At 38.9% G+C, this 20,938-nt stretch overlaps 1 long non-coding RNA gene across 2 annotated transcripts; it reads right to left on the reverse strand.

The window, feature by feature from the left end:
* Positions 1-13,810: 13,810 nt before the first annotated feature.
* LOC309708392 lies at positions 13,811-17,670 on the reverse strand. 2 transcript variants are annotated; one of them, XR_014277259.1, is made up of 5 exons: positions 17,437-17,670; positions 16,675-16,740; positions 16,174-16,324; positions 15,629-15,721; positions 13,811-15,334 (listed from the first exon to the last, which is right to left on the reverse strand). It is a non-coding gene; the product is annotated as an uncharacterized lncRNA (long non-coding RNA). The 2 variants fall into 2 exon arrangements; XR_014277260.1 differs by lacking the exon at positions 17,437-17,670 and adding an exon at positions 17,281-17,430.
* Positions 17,671-20,938: the final 3,268 nt, after the last annotated feature.

The raw sequence follows: 20,938 nt of genomic DNA on the forward strand, positions 1-20,938 counted from the left end.
GTACAAAAGCCCATTAGCGAAATTAAATTTTAAGGCTCAAAGCACTGAATAAGAGTAAGACTGTGTCCCCAAACATGTAACAAAATCTGCATATAAGCTTAGAAATTTTTCTTCATCTGGATAAAACATGAAGTGCCAAAAAAAAAGAAATGACTGTATGTACCCAGGATATCTTTCATTATCTGGCTTCACTAACACAAGCTATTGGGATAAAGTACATTTTCATGAGAAATGATTTGACGGTAGGTGGCAATTTTGTACCCAACAAATTAGATCTGCAACATAGGTTACCACTCTGATATAAAAATTCTTAAAACTAAAACTCAGGTTTAACCTTAAGTTGCCTTGATAAGCTTGAATCCTGCTTTGTAGTACTGGCAATAGGAAACTTGCAGGGTATAAGGTACAGTGAAGAAAGAACAAATTATGCTCATAACATTTGAACATGACTTGCTAGTCATTTCTTATTTTTAGCCTTTATGCTAAGTCATGCTAACCATAATCTTTGTGTTTTTTAAGAGCAAAGGAAAATTCTGTTCATTTTATCTAGAAACTGGTATTGTTCTAAATTTAGAAATAAATATTGTCAAAAACTTTAGCTGTTCTTTTAGTTAAAAGCAAAAGTATTTTACAGATTGTTCTTTCACTTCTTCCAGTTTCCGGCAGCCTCGCCTCTGTCAGTGCACCCCAGGGCAGCTGTGGCTACAATGTAGCTTGCCATCACCAATGTGTGTGTGAATGGGTGGATGACTGAATGTGTAAAGTGCTTTGAGGTCCTTAGGGACTAGTAAAGTGCTATACAAATACAGGCCATTTACCATTTAATTTCCTCAGTCTATTTAAGCAGCTACTGTGAACAGTCGTGATATGTTCTTCTGACTCAGCTATTCTACCCAGCTCTTTTGCACTCTGTCTCCTGAGGTTATTGATGTTGAGTAGCAATGGCCTCTCCAGACTGAGCATCATTTCCAATGTTCTGTGAAGCTGCTGGCCAAAGACAACAATGGGTTCTTCAAGTTTCCCCAAAAACCACTTTAATCAATACCATGGCCGTTGCTAATAACTGCTAAATGGTGTGATGTGGAGAAAGTTTGGGATCAAGCCGACATTTTGAGTTCATTTGAAACACAAAGGTCGTGTCCAAATTCATGGGCTGCATCCTCCTGAGGCCGCATTTGTAGACCGATTACATCACAGCGACGTGCCGAAGGCTGTCCAAATTCGTAGACTCCTCCGAATGCAGCCGACAAATGCGTCCTCATTTTCCCCGAATTTGAAGGATTTTCAGATCTCTGCAGACTTTCGCTACTCAGGTTAAACGTAATATAATATAATATATACACTCTAAAAATGTTATTGTTGGGCTTTTTTCAGTGTTTTAATTGTTCGTGAGTCAATCGGTTTGGCTGAGATTAAAGTTATTAGATTAGATTAGATAAAATAAAACTTTATTAATCCCCCTGGTGGGTTCCTCCGGGATTTTCACACACCTGAATAAACGTCAAACAGAAAACTGATTAAACAGAAGTATGAGACGGTCGAGAATTTACACCAGTGTCCTGTTATATTTTAGATAGCAAGGAGCAGACGGCTGAGTTTATTAAACTCCACCGAGACAGCGGTGACGCTAATCACAAGGCTAGACCGTCCAATTTCCCCAGCCATTTACTTCTGGCCTACCCGACCTTCTGAGGACCCGGCCTTCGCGGTCTACGTGGGCCGGGTCCTCAGGAGGATGCAGCCCATGAATTTGGACACGACCAAAGCGTTTGTGGTAGAATTTTTGTTGGCAATATTCAGACCATACTGCCTCAGATGGTTAGAATGTTTTGCGCTTGAAAACTCCCCTGTGCATCCGCAGTCTTGTCCACTGAATGGGCTTTATTGGGGGGAAAAAATGAAGGTTAAAGGGAATATTTGACTGCTGGGGATTCTCATATATCATTGATTTTAACAGCTACTTGTGGAAATTTTAGAGAGGACCTTTTTTGGTGCACCCACTTTCCAGTCCCCCGCTTTCTCTCTCTTCCATTAAACTTTGGAACACATGTAAACTCATTGAAATTAGATGTTGATTACCTATGGAGAGGAAATAAGAGTTGCATTCAGACCAGATGTCTTGTTTTTGCATCTCATTCTGAGGTAAACCTGAGAAGAATTCACCTTCACTACTGAGTGCTTTTGTCAGATTGGTTTTCTAGAAAGAGAACAAAAAATGGTTGATTCCTCCAGTCAATGCTGTGAAGTGAAAGTGCTTTATGCTTCATGTCTAAAAAGTTGAAAAACTTTTAACTACTGCAATATCAGGCCTGGAAAAGTGTGCAATTCTGATATATGGGTCTGTAACTGCAACAATTAACTCATATATAACATGACATGAGATATAATTAAGTTTGTTTTCCATGTTTATAATTTCTAACTTCTAGAATGTTTTGGTGACAAGGAAATCAAATACTGAGTGACCTGCCTGAATTATAGTGTATTAGTGGCAATCTCTAGCAGTGCCGTAACCTTTAATCTGAACTGAAACCTTGAGCATTTACTTGTTGAATTAGTCAAAGAAAAGTAACATAGACAGATGGTGATCAAGTTTGAACTGCACACATTGTGAAACTGTTAAGCAAACCTTAATGAGGTGGATATATTGAGCCTGCACTGGACATGTGTGAGTACTTAAATTGTTTCTGGCAGCTCTTTGAGTTTGGCGTCTGAAAACATAACAGCAGTGGAGCGAATGGAAGAAATGAAAACATGCTGAATAAGCCCAAGAAGCACTGTGTTGTAAAAGTTGAGAAATCAAAAGATGACTCATTGGTCAAAGTGCATACCAAACAATGAGCTTTGTTCTCTTTTGAATGCATTTACACTTGAGTTGGCTGAAATCTGAACTAGGTTTTCAGGGATCAGCAAAGCAGGGAGGTCAGGGTGATCGTTCTTTTCCTGGTAAACCCTTTCCCTTTTGTTCATCTCTTGAGTCCAGTTCAAAGAGGCTACACCCAGTCTGTCTTATCTACTCTCTGATTTTTAATATTTAGTAAGTAAGTCATCGCCACCTCTGCATCTGTCTCCATAGACTTCAAACTCATTAATCGCTGCATTTTCTGCCATTTGTTCACCATTCACCATTAATTGCAAAGAAAGTCCCATTTAAAATTTAGTTACAGGACTTGCACATGAATAAGGGTGAAATATTATGCAGCTAGTGGTTTATCTGGCTGTTGAGGACTCTACTGTTGACATGGATGCTAAAAATCATCAACACAACCTCCATGAGAAAACTCAGCAGTCAATACTTGAAGTGAACAGGGGAGGCAAAATGTTATTCCCACTATCCCATTTCACTTATAGTTCTTCCCATTTCACAACACAATATATTTTTTTGTTGACCTGGGAAAGCTTTCAGGGTAGGTATGCTGGAATCCAGTTCTGTCCAAAAGGAGGGAGAGATCTAAAGTCTTGGACACAGGCTCATAAATATGTCCAATGAATATCCATCTACTGTGCACTTCATGGCTCAGTCACACTAGAGTAAACAGGACAACAACCTCCTTGTGTCTCCGACAGACTGGTGGTTGCTCAGTTATTTTACCTAATTTGGAGCAACCAATCAGATGCCCACACATTAAGCTTGTAACACCATCAATACGCTTAACTGCACATGTTGCATGACGCAAGGCAACGTGTAGTGGGCCTCACTGCTTCAAACAATAGTGGGCTGACTTGGGACAGTCTAAGTTGGGGACTTGAGTCAGATGGTTGTGTTCTGGTTATGTTTCTTTCAGTTGTGCCACGGTCTCTAACCACTGTTTTCCCTTGTGTAACTGCAGTATTTCTCTTTTTACCCACTGAGCAGAAAAAGATACTAATTGTAATGTAATCAGCAGTGGTTTCAGGGTATATTAAACTATCAGAGAAACTACACATGAATTTACCTCAATGTTAATGTGCCACAGATTTGGCAAAATAACTTTTTTTTTCATCATGAGTCATCATCCTTCTTCAGTGTTTGGTCACATTCAAAGACAACATTGGTGTCTATGAATGTGGCATGAATGTACCATTGGTTTAATGGTAGGCACATTTTGATTTACACCAATATTTTTTGATAGCCACAGTTAGCATCCTTACAATGTCACAGTGAAATAAGCTAACTGAGCTCACTATTAAGCACTAGCATTAGCTGATTGCCCCCATTTTTTAAACTGGTTCATGTCAAAAACACCAAGCTTAAAGAAGTGTGTATAGTATCCTCACAGCATCACTTAGGCAGATGATAAGCACCTGGCACCTCCTGAGGTAATAAATGTTTCATCAGCTAAATACTTTCTGCTTTACCATCTTTTCATAGTAAATTTATTGTCACGATCCTGGGTCTTTTGACCCAGCGTTTTGAGTTTTAGTTTATGGATGTTCATGTTTTATGTTTTAGCTCATTGGGTTTTCTAAGTTCATTTGTTTATTACTTTCCCCTTGTGTTTCCTGTGTTAAGACTCCCTTGTCCTTATGTGTTTCATGTCTGCATGTCTTTTAAGTTCATGTTGTCATGTCTGCAATTCATTGTGTTTCCTGTTTTATTTTGAAAGATGTCCAGTGTTCCTGTTTTCATTGTGTTTAGTTTTACACTTTAGTTTTACACTTCCCCCATGTGTTGCCACTTCTCCTGATCACCTCGTGTGTATTTAAGTCCTCAGTCTTGCTGTGTTCAGTGTCGTGTCATCCCTCATATATGTCTGTGTGTTTTGTTTGCCAAGCCTGCCAAGTTTATTTTGTATCGCCAAATTTAGTTTATTTTCTCCAGTATTCAGCAATAAAGCTACCATTTTGAGTTTCAGCTTGGCCTTTGCGTTTGAGTCTTTCGGGTCCTTTCATGCCTCCCTCCACTCAGACCATGACATTTATGCCACAAAATTTAGGAATTTAGGAACTTAAGATGTGCAAAGATGAAAACTTCTAAGTGTCACGGCTAGACATTTAAAAAACTCTCTGTTCTTCATCACAGGACTTCAGAAAGAAAAACCTTAATATGTATCTTGTGTTTGGTCCTCATAGCATAGAGGAAAAGTCCTTTATCTGAATGTGTGCAGTTTGTTTTTTCAGTTACTCCCCTTTGGTGAGATCATCACTCTGCGTCAGGTTGGCGGTGAGTTGGGTGCTGTCCCACAGCTGTGCAGCATCAGGCTGGAAATCCCCGCATCCTCAATCCAGAGCCTTGAAGAGTGTGCATACATAAGCATTCACTATGTGGGGTGGTGTGTGTGTGTGTGTGTGTGTGTGTGTGTGTGTGTGTGTGTGTGTGTGTAAGGGACGGAGATAGAATGGCTGGTTGTGCCTGTGGAGTTTGGCTGCTGGTGTGTGTATTTAGGTGCTGTTTTGTGTGTCCGTGTGCTGTTATGTTTGTGTGTAGGTGGATGGTTTGAATCCTGGATTCTTGCAGCACATGTGGGCCCAGCATGTGGTTGTGTGTGGCCTGCTTGGAGGAGGCGTGTGGCATGTGTTAAGTGGAGAGAAAGAGGGACCTAAAGAACAGAAAGCCAGTTTGTGGTAACTTTCAAAACTGTTATCTTCTTTAGCCTTCCTGTGTCTGTGTGTACTTGTTTATACATCTTTGTGAGGATCAAAAGTTGGCATGCCACTATACCTGTGGGGACCAAATGACGTCGTCACAAAAATGAAGTCATTTTTTAGGCTCAAAATGTGGTTTAAAGATTAGGGTTACAGTTAGGTTATGGTTAGGTTCAGGGTAAGGGTTGGAGCTAGGCATTCTTTTCTGATGGCTAGGATTAAGGTAATAAGCTAGGCAATGCATTATGTCAGTTTTTGTCCTCACTAAGATATGAAAACCAGTGTGTCTGTGTGTGTGTGTGTGAGCTAGAGCGAGAGAGGGGAGTGGGCAGAGAAACTAAGGACAAGGCCTGTTTATAAAAGAAACACTGCTAACTTTCCTTTTCCTTCCTTCCCTTAAATTCTTATCATTGTCGAATTCACCCTGGTGCCCCCGCACACGTTCGTGCACTGGCTCAATATTTACACTTGGATCTACAGAGCCAGTTTTCCCCCTCCTTTTTTGTTATTACCTCCTGCTTTAATGCCCCCTCTCCATCTCTCTCTCACACTTTTGCCCTCGTTTTCTAAACTTTGCTGCACTCCCCTGGAAAGCCTTCCTGCTCCCCTCGAGCTCCAACGCCCACACTTTCCCCACTGCTTGTTCACATAAGAAACTCCACACACGCTCTCACACATACTCATAACAAGCATTTGCTTCTAGTTAGTGTTGCGTTTTTGGCTTTTCTGCAGCTTTTAGTCAAACACCTCTCTCTGTGTGATTCGGAGCCTCAGATAAGTGGTTAACAGTGACAAAGTACAACTAAACTAAGAGGTTCTACAGGATGTGGCCTTTCAAATTCAAATTAGCTTTTAAAGTGGTAATACACAATAGGCTAGTTTTGCCATTTAATGCCCAATTTTTCTTGCCAATCTCTCTAATTAGTCAAATGCTTGTCAATCAAACACTGTGGGTGGTAATGGAAAATGTTGTTCTTTTGTGAGGCGAGCCTTGTCTGAAAAGCCATCAGTGTGAAAAATGTGAAATTCTTAAATAAAGTGGGAAAATTTACAAGCTGCTACAGTGAACCCTTGCTTATTGCTCCTTTGTTATTCAGCGCGGTGCCATGGTAGTTAGCACTGTTGCCTCACAACAAGAATGTCTTGGGTTCAAAAGGCCTTTCTGTGTGGAGTTTGCATGTTCTCCCCATATCTGCATCGGTTCTATGCGGGCACTCCGTCTTCCTCGAACCGTCCAAAATGCTGTCACAGACTTTAAGGTTAGAGTTCTTTTTAAGCAAAGCTGTGGAAAGGGCCATGAAGTTTGGGGGTGCTAGTGTGTGTGGGTCCATTCTGCCCAGTCATATATATATATATATATATATATATATATATATATATATATATATATATATATAGATAGATAGATAGATAGATGAAACTTTATTAATCACTCGGGTGGGTTCCTCCGGGAAATTCAGTTTCCAGTAGCAAAGCACTGAAAGAAGTTGCATGTTACAGATGCATTAAGGGGAATGAGAGTAAGGATATAAGCATAAATACACCATATATACACATATATAGATACAGAATATACAATATGGATAAATAGGATTGCTCATTTGAGTGAGTATATTGCACAGTCAAATATATACAGTGGGGCAAAAAAGTATTTAGTCAGCCACCGATTGTGCAAGTTCCCCCACTTAAAATGATGACAGAGGTCAGTAATTTGCACCAGAGGTACACTTCAACTGTGAGAGACAGAATGTGAAAAAAAAATCCATGAATCCACATGGTAGGATTTGTAAAGAATTTATTCGTAAATTAGGGTGGAAAATAAGTATTTGGTCACCTCAAACAAGGAAATTCTCTGGCTCTCACAGACCTGTAACGTCTTCTGTAAGAAGCTTTTCTGTCCCCCACTCGTTACCTGTATGAATGGCACCTGTCTGAACTCATCATCTGTATAAAAGACACCTGTCCACAGCCTCAAACAGTCAGACTCCAAACTCCGCCATGGCCAAGACCAAAGAGCTTTCAAAGGACACCAGGAAAAGTATTGTAGACCTGCACCGGACTGGGAAGAGTGAATCTACAATAGGCAAGCAGCTTGGTGTGAAAAAATCAACTGTGGGAGCAATCATCAGAAAATGGAAGACATACAAGACCACTGATAATCTCCCTCGATCTGGGGCTCCACGCAAGATCTCATCCCGTGGGGTCAAAATGATCATGAGAACGGTGAGCAAAGATCCCAGAACCACACGGGGGGACCTGGTGAATGACCTGCAGAGAGCTGGGACCAAAGTAACAAAGCTCACCATCAGTAACACACTACAACGGCAGGGAATCAAATCCCGCAGTGCCAGACGTGTTCCGCTGCTGAAGCCAGTGCATGTCCAGGCCCGTCTGAAGTTTGCCAGAGAGCACATGGATGATACAGCAGAGGATTGGGAGAATGTCATGTGGTCAGATGAAACCAAAGTAGAACTTTTTGGTATAAACTCAATTCGTCATGTTTGGAGGAAGAAGAATACTGAGTTGCATCCCAAGAACACCATACCTACTGTGAAGCATGGGGGTGGAAACATCATGCTATGGGGCTGTTTTTCTGCCAAGGGGACAGGACGACTGATCCGTGTTAAGGACAGAATGAATGGGGCCATGTATCGTGAGATTTTGAGCCAAAACCTCCTTCCATCAGTGAGAACTTTGAAGATGAAATGAGCCTGGGTCTTCCAACATGACAATGATCCAAAACACACCGCCCGGGCAACAAAGGAGTGGCTCCGTAAGAAGCATTTGAAAGTCCTGGAGTGGCCTAGCCAGTCTCCAGACCTCAACCCCATAGAAAATCTGTGGCGGGAGTTGAAAGTCCGTGTTGCTCGGCGACAGCCCCAAAACATCACTGCTCTCGAGAAGATCTGCATGGAGGAATGGGCCAAAATACCAGCTACTGTGTGTGCAAACCTGGTAAAGACCTATAGTAAACGTTTGACCTCTGTTATTGCCAACAAAGGTTATGTTACAAAGTATTGAGTTGTATTTTTGTTATTGACCAAATACTTATTTTCCACCCTGATTTACGAATCAGGGTGGACTTTCATGACGGGTATTGTGCAAAGAGTTCAAAAATGTCTCTGAGAGCATTTATCAGGGACATGTCTGTGAGTCTTTTTTGTGCTCAACCACAATTTTAATCACAAGTTGGAGAATGATTGCTTGGATGAGGCCAACATGGGGAACATGTCATGAAGTGGGATGAATCTCCTTATTGTGCGGGTCTCCTCCTGTCCTCTTTTTATACACTGGCAGTATTCAACTGATTAAAAATATTAAAAATGTTTATTCTATAATAATTAAAAAGTTGTTATTTGGTGTAATTCTCTTATTTTGCATTTGGCAGGGATTTTTATGATATTCAGCTTTTGTGACAGGGATGGCTGCAGCACCTCCCAGCACATCTCCAACTGCCTCATTTTTATGATTTTCTTCAATTTCACATTCAGCGCTAGTTTCATATTTAAAGGCTAGACAAACTATAATGTAACTGTGACATCATTGAGAATACATCAGCAAACATAAAGTTTGTGTGAGAGGCTTTTCAACGGGCTGGTAGGGTAGGTTTTGACACAAAAATTACTTGATCAAAGTTAGAGAAAGATCATGGTTTGGATTAGTCTTGCATTTTGATTAGGCCATGGGTTTCCCACTCTTATAAAGTCTTCACTTCGAATAATTTCAACACGAATAAGTACTTGCTGACAGTAGTGAAGAAAAACTCATTTTTTAACTGGATAAAAAACCTCTGAAAAAACCATTTACATCAGCATTTTGCAAACTGTTCCAAGCCAATAAGTGTGCTTGCAGTGCAATCTGATGATAAAGCAAGAGCTAATATTAGAAGAAGTGCTTTTTTTGAATAATTGCAGGACAGTTTTATCGATTTTTTCCCACTGGCAGTCAGAGATACTTCCATTATTGGAAAAATAATTTACAGCTGTAGCATATCCTTCCACTTTCTTACCAATGGCTTTAAATAGTTAAAACATTTTCAATCCAAAATGAATAAACACCTGGTATTTTATTATTCAGGAGAGGGCCAACAGCATTTTTCTGCCAGTGAAAAGTGAAGCGTGTTTTGGATTCCGTTCAGCTACTTGGAAACTGCACTGTATACAGATAGAAATCTATATGCGCAACGTGGACGTCACTCATTCATTTCCTTCTCAGGGCCTTTTAATTGGAAACAGCACTCCACACTTCCTCGCATCCCCCCGCCCCCTCATTTCTGTCCTCATTATTTCCATATCTCTCTTTCTCTCACTTTTAACTACACCCCCACTAAAGTTTCCTGCTGAAAAAGCCTTGAAGCAAAGAATCGTGACTTACTTTTTGACAAGTCCTTCACAAAGAGAAATTAATCTTTCTCTCTCACATTTCTCACACTGGAGCTTTAACCTCTGGGCTGATGCAATGCGATGCCGAGCATCTTACTTGAGGACATTGCAGCAGGATGATGTGTTGCTGTCATGGACGCCAGAGAAGCCTCATTTGGAATGAACTTAGTCATTAAACCTCTGTGGAGTCAGTACTTGACCTCCAAAATACTACAGAGAACAGTGCTGCACGCTGAGCTGGATGATGATCTTTTGATGACCATCCTGGAGGAAGCTGGGAAACCAAGTACTAGAGAAACTTCTTCCTGCATTTCCTCTTGACTCTCAGCTGAATGCATTATTCCCTATAGTGCGTGTGTGTGTGGGCAAGGGAAGCGGGATGCTTGTTAAAGAATCCATACTGCTATTCATTTAAAAGAAAACAAGCAAGGCCTTCAAAAAAGTCTTTGACAGTTGATATAAATCTCACTATTGACTTTTTCCTCGTATTCCTACTATAAGGCCCCTCCATCTGACCCTTCTTTATCTGGATCTAAATGTGGAGTTGGTTGTGATTGGATGGTTTGCTGCATTTTGCTGTGTTTGAATTGGTTTACTCTACTATCTTATCTTGTTTTATTTATCTGTTTATCTTTCTTTTCAGTCAGGGGTATCTTCCCACGATCTGGCTGGGATGGAGCCAGAAATAGGGAGGTCCTCGGCAGCCAGATGGGAGGCAAGAGAAGGACAAGTGTCGCTAATCGTTGTCTCCCTTTAACCCTAATACCACACACAGACAGATAGCAACATTCCCATCAGTTACTAGGACATGAAATCGACTTAGTCACTTAACACTTCCTGGATATTTATCCTAAGCCCAACCCTACTCTAACCTTAAACCACATATCCACTCTAAACTTTAGTTATCTACATAATCAGGACTTTCAGTGTTCTTACAATTTGACTGTATAAACAGATTTAGGTCCCCATTGCTAATACAACCGCACACTTTGCACACTTGTAAATCCCCATGATACTGACAGTAAGCCACATTCATCTCTGAGCCAAGTTTCAACTGGCTCCAACTCATCACCCCATTCACATTATGACTGATAAGACTTCAGCTGTGTGACACTAGTAAGAAAGAGTAATGATCCCTCAAAAAAAAAAAAAGGTCAGGCCAAGAGGACATTAGTCTTTATCTAGTATTTTCATTCGTTAGCCACAGCATCAGTGATGATACAAATGACAATTAAAGACACTTCAGGTTAAGACCCATTAGGTGATTGTTGTGTGCAAGCTTGATCAGATTTCTTTCCTTATTGCCCAACCCCCTAAAAATTATATACATATTTTTTTAAAAAAGATCTTCTCATTGTGTTTACATACACTGCCTAATTTCATGCCAACATGGAGTACAGTAGTTCAAATGACTAATACAGTAACATGTTAGGCATCTTTGAGGTACCAAGCAATTTTTCTGAATAATAAAGTCTAAACACAGTTTATTTGTCTTGCAGGAGACCTCAGGGTGACCTTCGGCTTCCTATTGATATGACACGGTCCATGGAGGAAACACTTGGATATTTACTGAGCCAGACAGGTTAAGTGCTTCTCTCAGTCCAGTAGCTAAAAGTGGGATCGTCTAAAGGGCCAAGACGCAAACCACTGGAAAGTGCCTAAATTTCTCCAAAACCTTTATTGCTTTTGGAACATGAAACCCATGTTGCCAGCTGAGCAGCAGGAAAAGAAGTGAGCTGACTGTTGTGCAGTTCAAATCAGAATCAAGCTGTTGATCTCTTAAGAAGTCAGTCAGTGGCATTTTATTTATTTGTGCCTTCATTCTTTTTTCAAAATGCGAATTAAAACCTTTCAAACACATATTGGGCTGGGCCACATGCAAAGACTTGTTACCATTAGTGAGCTGAATGTTAGCCAGAGTTAAATACACAAACTCTCGCCATTAAAAAATAAAATCTGTGTGATATACTACAACCAAAACTTGGTAACACTCGCATCACTTTTAAATAAACTTGTGTCACACTGAGTAATTCATCTGTTGGCATTGTTCATAGATCAGTGAGGGAAAAACAGCGGAAAGTATGGGAAAACTGGGTGGAGAGGATTGCGTGGGTGGGTGGAAGGGGCTCCCAAATCCAGAGAGGAGATTTATCATAAACCTGGACAACATTCAGGAGTAAAGAAGAGGATGAGGGAAAGTCCCATAAGGTGGAGATGAAGTGAGAGAGGAGCAGGCAGGAAGGAGTGAGCCAAAGCCTGGCCTTGTTTTCATTGGAAAAGATTGGGAGGAAAATGAGTTGCAGAGTTTATATGTGTGTGGTGATGCATATGAATAACATTATGTCTCATGGATCTACTTGGGATCTACTTTCCCCAGACATCTGTTGGTACAAGTACAACTGAAAACTAAATACTGGCAATGTGGCATCACAGAGTGTTTGGCATTTCATTAAATAGAAACCACCTTTTGATGAGAAGATTGATACCAGTCTTGGGACTTTACAGTAGATGTAAAGCTATAAAAACATTCAGGTAGATTTTTGTGGTATATTTGAACTGTATTTGCACCTAGCAAAAACAGGACATGTATCCCTAGTAACATCTGGCCTTTCCTTTATCTAATTAAGCGTAATCTGTTGTGTCAGAAGAAGAAAAATGTGGTTTTGGAAGAATTCAAAATCTATGTCTCCAATGAATCTCTGATATACTAGTAGCCAATACAAATATCGATCATGAATTTTACCACCAGCAAGACGCTTCAGTTTAATGTTGCTGGAATCTTACAAATGTGTTTTTGATTAATAAATCAAGATAGGCAAGTTACACAGGTTCAAAGTTAGTGCTTGGATTCAGTGTGTGCATAAAGAGATCGGGGACGGCCAGGGAACAACACTGAGCAATCAAGCATGCTGAGGTAAGCTGTACTTCTCCCTAAGCTGCTAAAAATACCTGTTCGTATGAGAGTGGGCGGTCTGGCTGAGCCCGGTGGTCTCCTCTGCTGATACAGTGGCTGTGCCAGAGCTGCTTTCTCACCAGTGTTGTCTTTCAGCTGTTGGCACAGAGCCCCAAATAGACCACTGGTCTCAAACTGCTAAATCACTGTAGTACTGCTAGATGTCTTAAATTTAATTGCTGATGTTTACGGAGAAAGTGGTGGGAGAAACAAAGCTGGTCTTAAAGTAGAAGATAAGCTATCTGGTCATCACAAAGATGAGTAAGTTATAGATTACCTGTATTGTGGCATGGAAGTGAGCAGCAATATCAACAAGAACATCTGAACATCAGGAATGTTTTACAAATATAGAATAAATGCAAGTTATTAATGATGAAGACCTTGGAAGAGATTCATTCATTTTACATCTTAGCGCTAAGGATGCCAATTTTTTAAGAAGCATTTTGTTTTATAGCTCTTAAAATCCCCAGTGGCAATCATTAAAATAAAATTCACAAGCAATTTTATCTACTTACAGCAGTTTGAAGATACCCTTAAAGCCTTACACTCAAAAAAATGAAACGTTGACTTTAATTAAAATTATTTTGTCAACAGGTTCCACGAAATTGAATTATGTTAGTTTAAAGCAAAAATCTTTAGTTCATCTAATTTAAAAAAACTACTTAAGATTAACAAGACATATTTAAGACTAACTAAATCAAGTTATGTTGTATGAACATAGATGATATATTTTCAAGTTAGATAGTTTAGATTAGTTACTTCAACACATTTCTTATTTGTGGCAGTAAAATGTTAAATTTAAGTTAGATTAATTCAAATATTATATTTTCAGCCACCTTGTGCTTTATTAATTAGTTTTACATAAATCTATTTTGTCAACAGGTTCCACACAAATGAATTAAGTACATCCAACTTATTTTTTAAAATTTATTTTATTGCCAACACATTCAGTGAGCATTTGTGTAAACCCAGTCCAAAATAAAACACAACAGCTCATTAGGGTTAGTAATTAACAGTATGTAGACAGATGCAACATCAAGACTTTAAATTAAATGTCTGTATCTACCAGAAATAGAAGAGAAAAAAAACGCATTGAAGATCACATAACACATTGATAAGATGACACTTGAGTTATGCACATGTGATGCTAGTAAGGTCTGTGAGTGTTTTTTTCTTTTAGTGTCTAAAATGGATAGCAAAGTTGCTATTTGCAATGATTGCTTAGGGTCAGTCCAGTAACACAATGCCAATGAAGTGCTTTCCTTTAACAATGCAAAGTGAAGTGTCCACCTCAACAGCCACAATTTAAAAAAAAAAAAATGTAACAACAACAACAATAATAATAATAATAATAATAATAATAATAAATAGTCCACTGATATTAGCAATCAAAGAAAATTACATCACCATCCCAAATAAAACTTTAACAAAACATGCCAACATTATGGTCTAACAATAAAACAGCTTGTCAGCGTTCAGTTTTTTTGCAACAGCACAGCAGTAACCATTTAACACTCGCCACTGTCAACATTTATTTTACCAGTGTTTGGGCAAAAAACTTCAGATGGAAACATTTTAACATGGAAACAATTGTTCGTCTTTAAAAGTCCACAAAATATACATTCATCCTGCATTCCCAACTTGGATGATCTGATATCCTCGTGTTGGTGTTGTTCCCAGACCATCATGAAAATGTTGTTCCAGGTTCAACATTGCAAGTGACCAATCACATTGTTGTGACGTTATTCTATTCCAAGCCATTCGTGCATTTATGAAATTCCAATGTTGCAAGGACAATATCAATTCTGCTTACTGTTTATTAAAGGGTTACGGTTAGGGTTAGGGTCAGTTGATCGGCGGACAGAGGCGGTTTCATGCAGCTTAAGTACAGTTTTTTGTTTTACGCCGGTTTTTCCCGAAGTCGCAAAAGTATGACGTCACAACATTCTGATTGGTCACTTGCAATGTTGATCCTGGAACAACATTTAGTATGATGATCTGGGAACAACACCAACACGAGGATATCAGATCAACCTCCTAACTTACCCTTATTTTTAGTATGTATTGCAATTACCTTTACAATGCACACAATGTAACACAAACTGAATATGAATATATTTCCACCTCATAACAATATGCCTTGAACGCTAATATACACACCACCCTTCAACATTTCTGGTGCAGTATCATCTCTCAATTAAATCCTTTAAATCTCAATGCTTTTGATTGTCTCTTAGCTTTCAGTCTTGAGGTTAACTGAGATTCAGTGCATATATCCCACCCATTAAGAGTGCACATGCAGAGGCCAGGTCTTCCAGGTCATGCAGGACACACTAGATGGTTATACCCACATCGGCTGGAGGAGTGCTGGCATCAGCTCTTTCGATGGTAAAGATAGCAAGGGTAATTTGTTCCAGCTCCCTCTGAACAGCTGTAGCTTAGACACAAAAACATAGAAAAATGGCATCCAGTTTTAAAAAAAGAAAGAAAAAGGGCCAAAGCTACCCTTTAATGACGTAAACACAATATTAGGAACATGCACCCCAGTGCGCCACTATTTTAGACTACAGATTCGACGATAAATATAAATAGTTTGGGTATACAAGAAGATTTCCCAAAACATTTAAACAGGTTCCATGCAAATTACAACAACAACATTACAACATGCAACAACATTAGTTATTCAAAATTTGGTTTAATACAGATAAAAAACTAAACTAAAATTACCAACCAATTATTCTTTGAAGAGGATGCTTGGGTCTTCATTCAGGTAAAAAGGTAGTGCCCTGAGGACACACTCCCTCCCCTTTTCAATGGTTTCCTTCTGTAGAGAGTGGCAGAGATACAGGAAGAGAAAACAGATATACTTTAGGATGACAGAAACTCACATTATACGCAAAATGAATGACATATCCACTGCACAGATAGACATGTACACAAGACCAACTAATCATCACATGGACATGAATAGTTAACCTGTTGGGCAGGGTTTCCACCACATTATATATGTCCATAATGGAGGTAAAGACAAACTAATACATCATCTTTTTTGCATTCAAAACATAACATAAAAACATTCACTTCTGGTTTAACCTAAATCAAGGGATCAGATTTTACATATGTTTAGGTAATTTAAATTTTCCAACGTTTTGAGTACCAAACTTTGTCTTGCTTAATATAAATGTAAGTGCACTGTGCAGCTACCATACACTAGCTGTTTAAATTTGAAAATGATCTTATTAGCCATAATATTTTGCTACCAACAGAATAACACACCTGTGTGGCTGGGGCCAAAGTTTGTCTAATTTTCTTCCCTGCAACGCCTCCTTTTTTCTTGAAGACTTTTATGAGCTGGTCAGTGTATTGGTCAAGTTGTGTAAAAAGCCTTGGAACATGCAGTAGTAATCCTCACATATTCTGCTTCCACCTGAAAATATGTCAACAAACACAACATACTGTACTGTAAATATACATACTATATGTACACATATACAAACTAAAACTAATGTAGAAAGACCTCATTAAAGCTATAATTTTAACACAAACATTTACACAAAATGCTAATGGAGCCATTACAGCTTTTATTGTTATTTATCAAGTTCCAAAAAATATTGATCACAGCTGATCTGAAAAGAATTTCATGCCTCAGGCCCTTGAACTGCAACCTTTACCATGGTTCAGATGTGGAGAAGAAATAACAGGGGCATGGGATGGGTCACAAAAGAAAACTTAACTTATAAAACAGTTTTGTTTTTAAAAGTATAACAGTTCACATACCACATACAAGCTCAGCAATACCACATACACCACATCAGTATAGGAGGGAGCAGGTAAAGGCAGGATCTGAGATTTATAAAGAAAAAAAAATTAATTCCTTAATTTCAAGAAGCAAATTATTGTTTGAATTACAACTAAATAAAATACTACTCAGAAGAAAAGCAAGAGATTGACACTGCCATGTGCTAACTTTCTATAGAAGCAATTATCACCAGGTCTGTCGACCTCCATTGTCTGTCCACTCATATGTCTTGAATAATTTTATTAAAAAAATTAAGTGTGTACTTTCACAAACTGTAATTTATAACTACATTGATATGTATAACTCCGCTAGGAAACATGCTGTATTTACAGACCATTTTTACATAATACAGATTACTGATAGAGCAGAACAATGGTGTCACAGTGGCTTTCGCCCTTGACTTTTTGGATTTTAAATGTCACTTTATGCTATCCTTGCTATCCTATTCGATATTTCCGACTCTCGGATTACAGAAAAGGAATCCCAAGAAAGCAAATGGAAAAATAACCCCTTGAAAGACTAACCCCATGAACCCCTGTAGCTAATCCCTTAATAAAACAAAAAACAATAAAAATGTTTCTTACACAGTCCACAAAATAAGCATGTCCAGGACCCAGTAAAACTAATGTAAAACAAGCACACGCAAACGATATAACATGTCTTGTAAGACAAACGCAAAATATAACCATGCTGGACATATAGATACTACACAACATAGTCAAAGAAAAAAGTGGTCTTACCTCTCAAAGAAACAGCAGCTTGGCGCCAAAACAGCCTTTTTCAGTTAAATTTGAAGTCTTGTGCATGAGCAGGCACAAGCCGTGAAACCTTCTTGTTCTGCGCGGTTTCATTACAACTGTTTTTGCATTACTGCCACCTTGTGGATATACAAGGTATATCGATCCTAATTGACTTAACTTAAATGTTATGCGATCAAGTAACACATTAGTATTATGTACGTTGAATAATAGACACAATTACGTAGACTTGAATAAAAAAACATATGTTAACTTAACAAAAACATATATTTTAAGTAAAATGAAAATAAATAATTAATATACACTGAACAATCCACCTCATTCATTTTTTTGAGTGTACTTATACTCACTGGCAACCCCATGGCAACCACTGACCAGACGAATTCAGGTCTATTCCTCAACCTGATGGCAGTTGCTGGGAAATTGGCTTCAAAGAAGTATACGGTGTTGTAACAAAACCTCTCTGTAATTGCTTTGGTCACAATACAATGAATAACTGCAAACACTTGCCAATTACTCTCTGAGCAGTATCTTCTTTGCAGCCAGTTTCACCTAGCAACAGCCATCAACCTCAAGCAACCACTCGCAAACCAGTTGGGAAATACATTTTTTTCCTAGTGACTTGTGGTTGCCAGGGGGTCGCTGACTGGTCTCTAGGTTGTGTGACTGGGGTGACCTCAAACCTTCTGCCCATGTATTATACACGATCAGAGAGTTCCAAAAGGCTGGACAAAAACTTGCTAAAACCATAAATGGCAGAGAATGTTAGGCCAAGAATTTCCACTTCCACCCATACAGTACCTATAATGACTATGAATAAAATCCTCACCCTTTTGCAGTTGGGGTGAGAGCTGCGTAGTTGGAAAGAAGTTCTTGAACCCTGCTAAGGTTCTAAGTGGTTACCATGGATAAGCGTAGTAAGATGGATAGCCTACAGCTAATCCAAAATGCTTCAGGAAAAATACTTAAAGGAGAGTTAAAAGAGAGAGCATGTTTCTACTGGCTTCTCTTCATTGTTTTAAAATCCTTCTTGTCACATACAAGGAGCTCTTCCTGTTAAATGAGTTTTTCCTTCCCACTGTTGCCAAAGTGCTTGCTCATAGGGGTGGTGGTGGTGGTGGTGGGGGGGGGGCATCTGATTGTTTTGGATTTTTCTGTTTTTGCTATATAAATAAAATCAACTGAACTGAATTACACAGGTTCCAGTGCACATTTCAGTTTAAAATGCATCACTACACAGAGGTGGTAGGGAACACAAGGTTATCCAAATGTGAAGAAGGCCAAGACTTGGGGGTCTGTGTTAAGTTCAAACCCTGTCTCGTAGGGCAACAGCTGGTTTCTGCAATTCAGAGCTTTCAACAGTTGGAGGTTTTCAAATGAGGGCAATGAAAGCCCCAGGCAGAGGTCGATCCAGGACTCATGCACAAAAGCCACAACCAAAAAAAAAAAAAAGAAACAAAATGACAACTCGAATAACACAAACATACTGTGCTTATTTTTTCAAGCTTATGAACTTGACTTTCAGTGTAAATTAAGAAGTAGGGCAGTGATTATGCCAGACATACAAATTTATAATTTTGAGCTCCTTGGTAATTAAAAATGTTACACTTCATTACATTTTCTACTTCCCAAGCACCATGAGAAAAACAATAGCCAAGCAAACTATTTAAAATTAAGAGGAAACCCACTAAAGGCAGGGAGGAGGAAAAGCACAGAAGAGAGTCAAATAATAGAAGTTGAAGAGAAAGAAAGGGCGTTCTCACGTTTGATTCCAGCAAACAAAACCTCAACAAGATCCAAATGGAAATTAAATGAATTAAAGTCATTAGAGGTCTTTCAGCTCTTTGCAAAGGAGACCACTGACTGACACTGGGGACTTTGGCCTACAGTATATTACATAACTATGGTACCAAAAAACTTGCTGATCTGTTGGTATTGGTGTGATGGCATGCTAGCTCGGCTGATTTTGTCTTAATTCTTGAAGCAGATGGTGTGTATTTTTAGAGGAGATACAGACTTTCCCAGGAAAATAGCCAGTGCATTTCTTCATCTGTTTAGTTATACAATTACATTCTCGGGAACTCTACAGCACAGAAACCACAGCTACACAATAACCTATATAACATATCTTTCCCCAAACAAACCTTGGGCTTTGTATAATAAGTGTATAATACACTTTTTTGTTCATCAAACAAGGTCAGAAATAACACCACAATGCAGGAATTTCTGTCAAATAAGGTTACACAGAGTCACTGCTTCAACTGTACAGGCATGAGCTAGACTTTGATGTGACTCCCCCGAAACCCTATTCCTGTTTTACAGGACTATTTGCCCAGTCCTTAAAAACATCTGTTGTTGTGATTTGGTGCTATTGTTATTGCAAATCAGGATGCACTGATCCAATGTTTGGATCGGACATTGGTCCACGGCTGATCCAACTAGATCAGATATTGATGACAATCAACCAGTACACCAACCAATTCATTTTCTTCACTCCTAGATTTTTCGGTGTTTGCTTTGCCACTTGATAGTAGCAGTATCTAGCAACAGAGCTAACATAGCGAGAAGGAAGCTAATCAAAGCTAAGCACCAGTTTGTCTATTTCATTGCTGCTGTAACAGCAAGGTTTTGTTTCTACAGTGGGGCAAAAAAGTATTTAGTCAGCCACCAAGTGTGCAAGTTCTCCTTAAAAAGATGAGAGAGGCCTGTAGTGTTTCTCATAGTTATACCTCAACTATAAGATACAAAATGAGAAAAAAAAATCCAGAAAATCACACTGTCTGATTTTAAAGAATTTATTTCTAAATTATGGAAAAGCTATATTTCTGGCTCACACAAACCTGTGTGGCTCCTCTCTCCTCCACTCATTACCTGTGTTAATGGCACCTGTTTGAACTTGTTATTAGTATAAAAGATACCTGTTCACAAACTCAAACAGTCACACTCCAACACTCCAAACACCTCTCTCTATGGAAGAAATATAGTATCATCAGAATTCAAGTATTTTTAGACATTGAATTTATGACACTGAATTTTTATCCTCCAAATTTCCCTGCAAAAATATTCACCTGCAAAAATTCACCTGCAAAAATTCACCTGCAAAAAATTCACCTGCAAAAATTCACCTGCAAAAATTCACCTGCAAAAATTCACCTGAAAAAAATTCACCTGCAAAAAATTCACCTGCAAAAAATTCACCTGCAAAAATTCACCTGAAAAAAATTCACCTGCAAAAAATTCACCTGCAAAAAATTCACCTGCAAAAATTCACCTGCAAAAAATTCACCTGCCAAAAATTCACCTGCAAAAATTCACCTGAAAAAAATTCACCTGCAAAAAATTCACCTGCAAAAATTCACCTGCAAAAAATTCACCTGCAAAAATTCACCTGCAAAAAATTCACCTGAAAAAAATTCACCTGCAAAAATTCACCTGAAAAAAATTCACCTGCAAAAATTCACCTGCAAAAATTCAACTGCAAAAG

This window comes from Aulonocara stuartgranti (genome assembly GCF_965226115.1).
Source record: "Aulonocara stuartgranti genome assembly, chromosome: 6".
NCBI lineage: Eukaryota > Metazoa > Chordata > Actinopteri > Cichliformes > Cichlidae > Aulonocara > Aulonocara stuartgranti.